Source organism: Mus musculus, chromosome 13 (assembly GCF_000001635.26).
Source record: "Mus musculus strain C57BL/6J chromosome 13, GRCm38.p6 C57BL/6J".
Classification (NCBI taxonomy): domain Eukaryota; kingdom Metazoa; phylum Chordata; class Mammalia; order Rodentia; family Muridae; genus Mus; species Mus musculus.
The window spans coordinates 48008116-48021269 of NC_000079.6; the positions used below are offsets into that span (position 1 = coordinate 48008116).

General features: G+C 44.4%; 1 long non-coding RNA gene across 1 annotated transcript in view; it reads right to left on the reverse strand.

The window, feature by feature from the left end:
• The window catches only part of 4931429P17Rik (RIKEN cDNA 4931429P17 gene), a 58279-nt gene extending 47786 nt beyond the window's left edge, over window positions 1-10493 (reverse strand). The window contains exons 1-2 of the long non-coding RNA NR_038004.1: window positions 10317-10493; window positions 9756-9865 (exon numbers count right to left, since the gene is read on the reverse strand). This is a non-coding gene — a long non-coding RNA (RIKEN cDNA 4931429P17 gene). The remainder of the gene's footprint in view (window positions 1-9755; window positions 9866-10316) is intronic.
• Window positions 10494-13154: the final 2661 nt, after the last annotated feature.

The following is a 13154-nucleotide window of genomic DNA, read 5'->3' on the forward strand; positions in this document are numbered from 1 at the left end:
CCTCCAGGGGATTCCAAAGCCAGACAAGTTGACAATGGTTAATACCTATTAACCAGCTGAGGCCGAGTTAAGTGAGAAGAGCAGAGAGGTTAAGATGTGGGAAGGATGGAAAAGTTGGTCCTCAGGAGGAAACAATGGCACTGGGGCAATAGGTGAGGCAATTAAAAAAAAAAAAAAAAAACCCAGAAGCTAACTCCGCCCACTTCACGGCCCTACTTCCAATCAACTCCCCAGCTAATTACTTAGGGTGAGCTGCAAGGTATTGAGTAAACCCAAACACCCAGAATAAGATGGAGATGCATTTGTCATCACCCAAGGCGACCAGGATGAATCCTGCCTCTATATATGATGTAACCCTGGCTGTGGGAATTCAGTCAAGTCTTCGTTCTTGAGAGAGAGCAATATTTCCTGCAGAGCTGTGGACTTGTCACTTTACATACCCCTATGTGTGGTGCTTGGAAATGTGTGGACATTGCTGAGGACTAAAATAATCTATGCTAATCCTAATTCTGATCTTAAGCTAGCAGTATGCAGGCATTAATGGAAAGGAAAGATGACAAGGGTAATCATAGCACTTAGTAGCCAAATGCATTGAGAAATACCCCCATGCTGGACCATGCTCTGTTCATGACTACACGCTGGTAGGTACAGAAACATACCCCCAGGCTTGTATGGCTTCCAACATAATCCAGCAAGGCTCTGCTCCCCAAACAGAAGAGGTCCTAAGAGAGTCAGCTCAGATGCAGATCCAGACAGAACTGACTTGGCAGGGAATAGCTTGACGTTCACATGAAATGCCCAGCAATATCTGTAAGTCCTCAGGGATGAGTGACAAAAGTCATCTCTCTCTCCTTGAAACCATTTCCCATCACCCTGGCTTCCTGTTTGCAAGGCTGCCCAGGCACAGGAGAGCAGCTCTCACAGACAAACAGTGTTTTTGTGTTTGTGTCTTTGTGTTCTGTTCTTGTTTCATCATAGCTGCCTGACAAATGCTACGAAGTCAGAGCAGTGAGCAGGCAGAGAGCTCAGCAGAAGAGAGGAGCCCTGCTATAGTCACTATTCTCAGCCATGATTAGGATCCTGGGAGGCATTGGTACAGTCAAGGGAGGACATGGGTATCTAGTTCGATTTCAGTCCCATTTAGGGTCGCACAGCTCATTTTGCACCAACACCAGAGAGCTGCAGGCACCACACAGATGCAAATACAACAGTTAGGGATGTCCTGTTCTGTAGTAGTCTTGAAACTCCACACGTGGAACCCAAGTGTATCTATAATGTGCATAAAAGCGTTTCTCTTTGTATATACCTATTGACCCTGATGTTGAGTCACTGGACCTAAACGTGTCTCTGCTTTGTTTCTGCCCAAAATATGTTTTTTTGCAGGAATACGGGTATGACCCACCATCACCAGGCAGTAGCTTCTAATTTCACTCAATCAATGAAGTTTCAACATTTATAAAGGTAGAGCCCATTCTTTCGTTTGAAATATCATGGATAAGAAGATTCGTTCTTGGGCAGGCAAGAGAGCTCTGCAGGTAAAGGCTCTTGCAGCAAGGCCTGGTGTGTTATTTATCTCTGAAATGGGTGGCTAAATAAATAAATAAATAAATAAAAATAATAATAAAAATAGCATGCTTTTGAAAGCCTTACATGAGCCAGGCCAGGTGGAACTCACATGTGCAGTCCCAGAACTTGAGAGGTAGAAGCGGGAGAATCAGGAGTTCAAGGCCAGCCTGGGCTACATAAGACTCTGTCTCAAAAATAAAATGAAATAAGGAAATAAATCAAACCTACAACTATAGTAATAGAGGACACCAGAAGGAACGTTCAAATCTTATTTTTTTTTCCTACTACACTGTATGTCCTTAAATAAGACATGGCAGCTCCCTGGGTCTTTGATTTCTCACTTATAAAATGAAGATGGAGTACACCCTCCCTCCCCACCTGGTTCTGCTGTTCGTGGAGTCTGTTTGCTAAGGCCACGCCCCTCAGGTTCTTGAAGTGTAGAGGTGCGCTTGGTTTCACAGAAACTCTCCAGAAAAGGAGCAGAGCTAGCTGCTTGGGGAAAACAATACCCGCCATGTTTCTCTCACAGAACTTTGTTTTTGCAGAAATGCTGCCATGTGTGTCTCTTGGGTGAACAATTTATTTCTGGAATGAGAGTTGATTCCAGTGACATGAAGCACCCCTCCCAAGTGATAAAACACAGATGTCTTCGTCACAGCTTCGGTGATACGCAGCTCCGTTGGAAGCGGCTCTGTTGACCTGGCACTGACAAGGTGCCATTCTAAACAGCCAGATACGTTTCCAAAGCAACAAGAAACACCTCTGCTTTGTACACCGCAGGTGCAATTTAGTGGAACACACACACACACACACACACACACACACACACACACAGCACACAAACACATGCACACACATACACATAAGAACACAGAAACAAACGCACTAGGTAAATTTTTAAAACTCAAGGATGAAAACATTTTATGCCTCACATATTTTGAAGACATTTGAAAGAAAAGTCAATTCTTTGGTTGAGGTTGCTGTTTTTCGAGATGAGGTCTCATTCTGTAGCTCTGCCTGACCAGGAACTCGTGACAAAGGACAGACTGGCGTCAGACGTAGCAGTCCTTCTGGATCTGCTTCCCGTGTGCTGGGCTGGCAGGGGTGTCCCACAATCACCAGGCAGTAGCTTCTGATTTCCCTCAACCAACATGGTTTCAACTTTTATAAAGGTAGAGCCCGTTCTTTCAGTTGAAATATCATGGATAAGGAGATTCTTTCTTACACTGGCAAGAGAGCTCCGCGGGTAAACAAAGGCCCTTACAGCCAAGCCCGATGACCCCAGTGTGATGGGATATCTGGACTACACATGGTACAAGAAAGGAAAACAGGACCAATTCCCATAAGCTGTCCTCTGACCACCACACGTGTTCTCTCTCTCTCTCTCTCTCTCTCACACACACACACACACACACACACACACACACACACACACACACAAATAATACAGAGCATACCCCAGGTGGCTGTGTCTAAGAAGTATCATTGGCTAGCAAGTAGCAAAAGTCAAAAGTCAGCAAAACACTCTCTTCTCTCACATCCCTTTTTTTAAAAAGTGTATATTCTTCACTTATAAATTACATCCCCACCCCAGTTTTCCCTCCCTCCATTCCTTCTAGTCCCTTCCCTCCCCTCATCTCCCCCCGCACCTCCCCCAATCAACTCATCCTCTGTTTCCCTTCAAAACAAGAAGAAAGAGAAAAAGAGCAGGCCTCCAAAGACTATCCACCAAACAAAAGATACATTAAGACTGGGTACAAATCCTCATATCGTGGCTAGATATGGCAACCCAGCAGGAAGAAAAGGGTCCCAAGCACAGGTAAAAGAATCTAGACACCCCCACTCCCATGTCGGAAGTCCCACAGGATCACCAAGCCAGGTACCATAACATATATGCAGAGGACACATGCAGGGCCGGTGATTGTCACTTCAGGCTGTGAGCTCTGCTTAGTTGACTGTATGGGCAGTGTTCTTGGGATGTCCTTGATCTTTCTGGCTCCTACAGTCCTTCCTCCCCATCTTCTGAGAAGTTCTTCCGACTCTGCCTCATGTTTGGCTATCTCAGATCTCTTTATATCCGGGCCACCACTGGAAAGTGCTGTCCACTTTGAGGGAGTGTATGCAAACCCCTCAGTTAATTCTTCCGGTAAATAGCCTCACACATCTACACAGAGGAGTGCCTCTTAGTTGATCCCTGATCCAGGTATGTTGACAATCAAGATTAACCGTAGCAACAGGGAAACTACAGTTTCTAGAAATACCTTCAATATATAAGGAATAACATTTTTAGAAATGTCAAACTATCTGGAAAACAAATTTATATCCTAACAAACACAACTGTGCAGCCAAATATCATTTTGTAAAATGAGGTTTTCCTGGGTGGTCTGTGGAGTTCATGATGGATTTTCTGTGCAGAGCTCCCCAGCAGCCCCTGGGACCTTCAGTCAATAGTGAGATCTTTTTTGGTTTGCTTCTTGGCTGTAGGTATAAGGAAAAGCCCTTTCCTTTGGCAGGAATGAATAGAAGTGAACGGGATCCCTAAGAGCCCCCACCGTCCTTATCCCCAACCCTCCCACTCTTCTGGTGATGTCTGTGACATTACAACATCACGGGACTGACAATGGTTCCTCAAAAGTGTGGGAGTGACAAAGCCCAGAGTGTATATTATTGAACCATGCATGGCCATGTCAAGAGACCAACGCCTCAGGCCCTTGAGGGTAGCAATACCTTCTTCAGATCAGGCTCTGCATAATGGGAAAACCTTCCAGTCCAGGTGCTGGTGTTGACCGGTGACTGACTAGTGTGTGCAAAACCTAGCAACTGTACCTTCCTCCTCCTCCAAGATGTTTACCACCTGAGACCCCTTGCCTACAGAGACCGCCCACTCCTACGGAGACTAGCCAACTCTTCTGCAGTGCAGTACATAACAAACACACTGAGATTCCAGGTTGCTGAGGAGCTGTATGCCCATCTGAGTGCATGTGACCCCACCCAACCCTAGTCTTTTTGCACCCCCATCTTGAGGTCTGTTCTTTATTTCCTTACTTCCCCACGTCAAGTGTCCAAAACCAAGCCATGCGGTGTGTGCCACAAGAGGAAGGGCATATGTGGAAAACCAGGTCAGAACAAAACAAAACAATAACAAATACAGTTCTCCAGTTTTCCCACTTTTCTCCTGACAGATATGCACAAACCTGTAACCTCCCACAGCCCATCTGACACAATAGTGACATACAGTGGCCATTAAAGAAGAAAGAACGGAACAACCCAAACCCTTCTTCCAGGAAAGAGAGGGGAGCCTTATCCAGGTTTCTGACAGGGCCCCATGTAGGTTATAGCCAAAAAAAAAAAAAAAAAAAAAAAAAAAAACAAAAACAAAAAACAAAAAACAAAAAAACCCTACAGGTCCTCGTAAGAAAAGGCTGATATTTTCCTAAACATTAAGTTGTCCAAGTGTTTAAATAATACAAACATGCAGTTGCCAGAGGGGGAGGAAAAAAAAATAAAGGCCAGACAAAGTCATGATCTCACTGGGAGAGAAGACTGTACCATGGCTACAGTTGTGATATGCTAAGACATTTTTATAGAATCTACCTAATGATGTCATCACAAGCCACAAGCTGACATAAGCTCACCCATCTTTACCTCCTGCACACATGTTTAACATCTCACCAGCACTTGTGAGCTGGAGAATAAAGCCTTTGTGCTCACAACAAAAGGATCAGACTGCTTCCTCCATACAATGCCCACTTCTGTGTAGCCAGACCCTCCAACCCCGGAGCTTTTAACAAGCCACTTGCCCACAGATGAAAAGGGACTCTGCCATTCCATCACTGGGAAAGAATGTGGTTCCAGCATTGTAAGGGTAAATAAAATAGTAGCCCTCCTGTTATAAATTATGCATCTCTTATCTGAGAGGACAATAAATAAAGCATCCTTCATCCCCGTGAATTCCCAAGCAGTTAGCAATGCATACAGGCACACGAAGAATCACGTGACCCACCCTGACCAGCCAGCCGTCTGCTCTGCGATGCTATGGTATTTCGTCAAGAGTGCACATAACCCTTACTGGGAGATAGGAAGGACAGAAAATTCTACATGAGGGACTTAGAAGAGAGGTGCTAGCAATGATTCACTAAGAATCCAAGCTCTTTGTTATTTGAGTTCCAAGGGAGGCTACTTTTATCATTGTTCACATGAAGAGGGGTACGCACACCCCTTCAAATACATGGCTCTCATTTCTTCTCTCTGAGATCATTGCAAAACTCTTTCTCCCATTCGCTCTTTCTTTATTTCTTTGAAACAGGGCTCCCCTGTGCAGTCCAGCTGCCCTTAGACTGCCCATCTTCCTACCATAGCTACTAAGTGCTGACATAACAGCGCGCACTGCCAATATACAGTTTTGGGAGTCAATCTTCAGCCGCATCATTCCTCCTTTAGAAAAACCTTCTCATTGTCACTTGCCTGGCATAACGCAATCCCTAGCATTGGGTGGACGTCCTCCACTTCATACCACTTGGTTGTCAAAGAGCCTCCGGGACCTATCTCTCTCCAGCCCAAGCAGCTCTTCCAAAGCATCAGCCGTGAGGCAGTGATCAAAAAATTTTGATTGATGGGGCTGGAGGGAAGGCCCAGTGGTTAGAACACTTGCTGCTCTTACAGACAATCCAGGCTTGTTCTTAGCACCCATATGGTGACTCACTCCTGGGCCAGGCGATCTGAGGCCCTCTTCGGGCCTCTATACACATCAGGCATTTACATGGTATGCAAATGTACTTGCAAACAAAACACCCATGTAAAAATAATAAATAAGCACATAGTTAAAAAATAATTTGATTCAATTGGCTAATATCTTATGTGTTAGCACTGAAAAGGAAGTAAATAATATTCATCTGTACCATCCCAACATTGACTGTACTGAATTATGGGGAGGCTACAAATTCATACTGCTCAGACAGGCAAAGTCTTGCTGACTCCAGAGGAATTATTCTCAGCGGGGAGAAGATTAGGATTCAGATTAAAGGGGGCTGGAGAGATGGCTCAGCAGTTAAAAGCACTGACTGCTCTTCCAGAGGTCCTGAGTTCAATTCCCAGCAACCACATGGTGGCTCACAACCATCTGTAATGGGATTCAATGTCCTCTTCGGGTTAAAGACAAGGGGAATATTTCTCACCTTTCAAACTTAGAATGTATTAGTAGTATGTGCAGGATAGGAATCAGCTTTGGCAACCCAAGTAAAGCCTACGGTGGCTCGCTATGAGGGTTTGCAGATGGGTTCAGTAGCCCATCACCTCACAGGTTCAGTGACGCCTGAATCCTCACTTCAGATCTTAAAGAGCTGGGGCATTTGCGAGCAGAGGCTCTCTACTGACCCCACATACTCAGCCTGTGAACATCTGGGATGGGGCCAGATGGTTTGCAGAGGTCACATCAAGATGCAACACTGGGTCAGCATCCGTATCTTTCACCTTCCTTGATAAATAAGGTTATCCTCTTTCACAGAAATAGATCATCACTGTTCATAGTTAGACCTTGGAGTTAGTGATAACCAATTAGGAATATATATGTATGTATGTATGTATATATATATATATATATATCACCAACTAATATATTTTTTTGAGACAGGGGTCTCACTGAAATCTTGGATGGCCTGAAACTTAACAAGTTCAGGAACTTAACAAATGCAGGCTCATTGTATTTTAAGACTTTACACATTTTTATTTGATGTGCATGGGTATCTTGCCTGCATTTATGTAAATGTACCACATACATGCGGTACCTAAGATAGCCAGAAGAGGGTGTCAGAATCCACTAGAATTGGAGTTATCAGAGCCTTGTGAACTATCCGGTGGGTGCTGGAACCCAAGCCTTCATCCTCTGGAAGATCAGCAAGTGTTCTTAACCTCTGAGCCATCTGTCTCCCCAGTCCACATCTACTATTATCCCTACAGCAATGTTCACAGTTTTCTTAGGATGTGTTTTCGAATTCATACATGATGCCGAAGTCCTGCAGAACAAATTATCAAGGTCAACCTGTTAGATTGGCTTCAGAGAGGTGTCTTGAAAGTGTCCTTTCTCCAGTCACATGCTCTGTCTGCGTGATGAGTTCATGTGTTAGGGTTGGTTGGTTGGCTGGTGTTGACATCTTTAGAGAGGTTTTGAACATGAACTCACCAGGGTTTCTCTGTGAGAGTGCACACCTACAGGAAGCGAGCTGCCTCTGAGTCTCCATTTCCTGCAAGTGGTGACTTTGTCAGCTCTGTAGGGGGCCCTTATGCTGACACATTCAAATGCATGCTTAGACTGATGATTGGAGCAAGACCTAGAGTCAAAAGATGAGCATTCAGGAAAGGACAGAGAAGGGTGAATTGTTTGCAGCCATGGTTTCTGAATTCACTGAAGAGTTCAGGAGAGAGTAGGTGTTCAATAAATAGTTGGCAAATGGGTGTTGAAAGGGCACCTATAAATCTTTCTTTCCTCACATTGACTCAAACATAGAAAACCGAATGGTAGCCCTGAGGCTAGGAAGGTTGGCTGGCGTGCCCTCCCAAGGCCTCCCCATTCCAGGTGGTTGAGAAAGCCTCTTGGCTGCCTCTGCCTCAACCTCAAGGCCTCTTGTTCATCTTTTCTTCACTCCAGACAGATGCAGATCATATGGATAGGCCCAGAGAGACTTGGGTGTGAAGAAGACCTGGATCGGAAAAGGCTGGCCAGTTCTCTCTCAAGACTTACCCTTCCCTGAAACTAACTACCTCATTAACAGTCTCTGGAAGCTGCAGATGCTTCAACTGTACTTGCATCTCAGAACTGGCCCCAGGACTATGATAATGCACCACCATGTACTCTTAGCACAGGGCTACTATGTACTCTTATACATAGTAGCCCTGTGCTATGTGTACACCTCCGGCTCTCATGATCATGGACAATGAAAAGCAGAACCCTACAAGTGTGCAAATTGGCCAAAGCCTATTACGGCTCACAAAAGACAAATCAGCAGTAGCTTAGAGTGAAGCAGAGCTGGATACTTCTGATGTTATTTGGAACCAAGATTTTGGATTCAAGATCCTTCAGATACATGGGTTAGAAAAGGCAGACTCCGAATGAAAGCCATGTGCAAGAGACCATGGTGACTCATGGTCTGTGTAAAATAGAACTGCAGAGAAAACCAAGCCTTCAGAGCCTCTGGCAAGGTTGAAGGAAATGCTGCCTGCGAGCTGAGACTAGCCCTTGTGTGCTTTCAAACTATCAACGGCTCTGTCCAAACCCGTATGGAACACTTTAAGAATTATGGTACCTTCCCCGAATATAGAAATGTACTCCATACATTTGTCTCAGGAATTTTTAAAATTATGACCTTGAGACTAGGAAGATGGTTCAGTGGGGAGAGGCTTGCCACTCAGCACGAGATCCTATATACAGATCCCCATAACACAAATAAGACCAGAGGCTGCTGTGTGACCAATTCCTGTGTTCCCAGTTAGAGGTGGGAGGTAGAGACAGGAGAATTTTTTGACGCGTGTGTATTGGCTCACCTGGTGTACACAGCACCAAAAAAAAAAAAAAAAAAAAAAAAAAAAAAAAAAAAAAAAAGACAACCCTGTCTCCAACAGGGTGGAAGGTAAGAACTAACACACAAGATTGACATGTTCACACCCACACATGCACACCCACAAAGATCAAGAGAGAAAATCAAATATAACTTTGCAAGGTCAGGCTATCAATATATGTGTATATCATTGTAAATATGAACAATGTTAATAAGCATAAATGTGCAGATGTAAATATAAACAATATAAGTATGAACAGGAACACAAACGTATAGGAATACAAATGCAATCATAAATAGTGAGTTCCTAGCTGTGCAGAACAGATTTCACTCCCCGTTCTACACCTATAGGGTAGCCCGCAGGTGATCAGAGAAGCTCCTCACAGCACAGGCAGCTAAGGCAGACCTGCCTGGCACTCAGGGCCAAACCCAGCATGCTTCTACTTGCCACGGGGATGAGCATTGGCTGCCCTGCCGGGTGCCCTGAAACTAACTCCCTCTGCTTTGCTTTGCCATGGCCCCAGGCTGTGCCCACACCTCTCGGAGCCCAGCTGCAGGCCTTCTGAAAGCACCCAGAGGCCCTTAGTGTTACCTGGCAACGGGCGCACCTGTGAGCTAGGTCAGCCAGGCGATGCTAACCTGTGTGTTGGGGCTTGTGGTTCCCAGGTGCCCTCCCAGGCTCGCTCATTACTGCTCACTCTTTTGGCCCAGAGAGGAGAACAGAGGTGATTGTTTTCTCTCCATGTTTCCTAGAAACAACAGACGCACTGATTAGTTATCCACTGAGAGTCCCCAAAGGCCAAGGTGCACAGAGTAGCATTAACCTGTGCGTGCACCGCTTAAGGAAATACTTTAAGTTTGCTTTGAAGAGGCCTCTGATAGCACCCAGACACAGAACTTACGGAACCCAAATAGCTCTAAATAGTTCAGAGGGAACAATAACAGATTAGTTTAAGGAGAAATAAAATGCGGGCTGGAGAGATGGCTCCGCAGTTAAGCTTGTATACTGCTCTTGCAGAGGACCCAAGTTTAGGGTCTGCTACCTCTGCTGAGAGGCTCACAATCCCCTCTTACTCCGGTACCAGAGAATCCTATGCCCTCTGCTAGCTTACGTACATGTATATGCGCACGTATGTGCACACACACACACCTTAAGAAAATACAGTCTTTTAAAAGTGGAAAAATATACAATAAACATACTTCATTCTCTCTCCAACCCCAACCTCTGTTCTTCCCCCGTTCCTCGTCCCCATCCGTGCTTTCTAGAATCCCAGAAGCGCGGCCAGATGACCTTGGGTCTGGGGTCTGAGCGAATCATTGATTAGCACTGGGTTTTGATGGCCTGCAGCCCTCTATGTAATCAGAATCCATGTTTCTAGCTGCCAGCCCACCTGTGACATCACTTCCTGCCTGCAGCCCTTCCTCCTCTCAGACACCATCTTATGGAAGCAGATGAACTCTGGGAACCCTGCAGGAAAAGACTGCCGCCGGTATCTGAGCTAGGAGAGACCAGCTGGAGAGCTGGCTAGGCAGTTAAGAGCTCTCTGCTCATGCAGGGAACCTGGGTTTGGTTCCCAGTGCCTATAGCAGGAGACTGATAATCGCTTGGAATTCAGATCCCAGGGCATCTGAGGCCACTTCTGACCTCTGAGAGTCCCTGCACACAAGCAATGCAAATGCAGACAAGTAAGCTCGTGCACAAACATGTACATAAACATAAATCAACTTTGTGTAAAAAGATCCAAACACTAGTAGCTTCTATTCTGGTCACGTGAATTTCTTATATTTGGGGCCCTTGGTCAAGCCTTTGGTTGTGACACTTTGCCCCCAGGCGGGTCTGCTCTGCAGTAACTTTATTCTTACCTTCAGGTTGAGCCTTCCAGGGCTCTCAGCTGTGAGAACTACCCCTTAGCTACACCCAGAGCTTAGTAACCAGGGTTCAAGGTGACAGAAAGTCCTCCAACTTTTCTTACGTTCCTTCTAACAAACTCTGATGGGTCCTTCTAGTTGAGAAATCTGGTAGGTTGCTACTGCTGATTTCTCTAGCGTGTTACTTTCATTTTTAAACTTAAGCACGGAATGCCAAGCAAGCTGTTTTTTAAGCCATCAAAATCTTTTCCTTTAGGGGTCTTTTATAATTTGTTTTTGTTTCCCAACACAGATTTATAAACCCGTTTCTCTCTCACAAATCTCACTTACGGGGGTGTTGGAGGGCGGGGATTTCCAGCTCTCAATCTTTTTTTTTTTTTTTCCTTTTGCTGGTAGGGTTGATTAGATTTTGTCTTTCCTTGTTTGAATAAGAAACATTTACATCTTTTACTTGATCTATCCATGGAGGTGTTAGCGGTGCCCAGAGTGAATGTGTGGCACAGCAAATTTCCTGCTGGAGTCGGGAAGAGTTAGCACAAGACTAGGGGGAAACAAAATACAAACAGTGGAAAGCGATTACCACTCCCAACGAGTTCTAAGGCAGCTCAGTGTGAAACCAACCAGAAAATGATCAGCCTACAACCATAACTAGAAGGCACTAAAAAAGACAAAAGCTATCCAGCATCGTGAAAAAAAAAATCCATAAATAAAATGCACCCCAAAAGCATTTGCTGGTAAAAGTATTTAGTGGAGCAATAAAAGAGAGTATTTGGTGTCTTTAGATTAAGTGGGTTTTTTTTTTTATGGAATCTGTACAATTAAACACTATATAAGAGCTGGAGTCTGTGTCTACACCTAATTGAACACAGAATCAGAGAGATGCAGACTCTAAAGGGGCCGTGTACCTTCACTTTATAGACTCAAGGTTAGTTGAGCCATCTTGTTAAGTAAAAGATAGGTTTACTAAAAGCAAGATCATGGAGGGTTTTTTTTTTAACATATATACACACACTCATAGAAAGAGACAGATACATAGCATGAAAAGAATTTTTCTTTCTTAATCCCACTTTGAAATATAAGCAACATAGGGTTCGAAAGGAAATGGCCTTATTCCAAAAGGTAATTTGATCAGACCATTGGGTTTATTTTTGTTAATCAATGTATTGTCTTATTGAGACTCTCAGTCCATCAGTAGAAACCATGGCATTAATAATGTGCCTAGTGATAAGAGTCCAGTTCCTTACACATATTTCCATTTGGGGGGGATCATATTCTTAAAGTAAATGGGAAGCCCCTTCATCCCTCATATCCATTCACTGGGGTATCCTACTGGGCAGAGAGGCTAACAATGAAGGTACCAACATAGAGGTTAACATAACCTTTGCCTTCACCCCAGTGTCATGAGCAGAGGACTTCCTAGTGCACTGTCAATAAAACCCTATGCCTTTGGATGTTCAAGTTCTCAGGGAACTGTAAAAAAGGAGGTACGACTGTGGTTAGACTATAGTCAGTTTCCAGCAATTGCCCTAACATGGGCCCCTAAGTGATCCATTCCCTTGGGCTTCTATGTGCTTCAACTAAGAGCTTGCAAACTTGTACCAAGCAGTTTGCTGATAGGTTCCTACCTGCACATACCCTACTGGACCTTACAAGTCTTTCTTGCAATGAGAACTATCTGGGGAATGCATCCTTTGGTTACACTGAAGATTAAATCTGAGCATAATACTTTATACTTTACAAAGAACTGTGCAATTATCCTCTGTAACCTCACAATGGTCCTTTGAGAAAGGCATTGCTGCTAATGTTTACAGGCCAGAAAAGGGTCAAGAGAAGTCCTATGACAATCAGGAGACACAAGGTTATAAAGGCTGGATTTCATTTCAAGTCTTCTGTTTCCAAATCTAGGGCTCTTTCCCCTTTATTGTACGTAGTTTGTTTCTCAGAAAAGGTACAAAGTTTTGAAGCACCTGCAAGAAGGAAGTTATTTGACTGTATCTGTGATTAGCCATGGGGAAGTGGAAAGTACAGGTCTAAGGTGTATCATTGTTTCAATGCATGTTGTGTAGCAATTTCTTCTGAGTTGTAACATTCCAGCCTGGATGGAAGCTCACTAAGACTGAGAAGTAAACAACTCAAAAGTCTCAGGAAGTGCCTGAAACTTCCAAGATA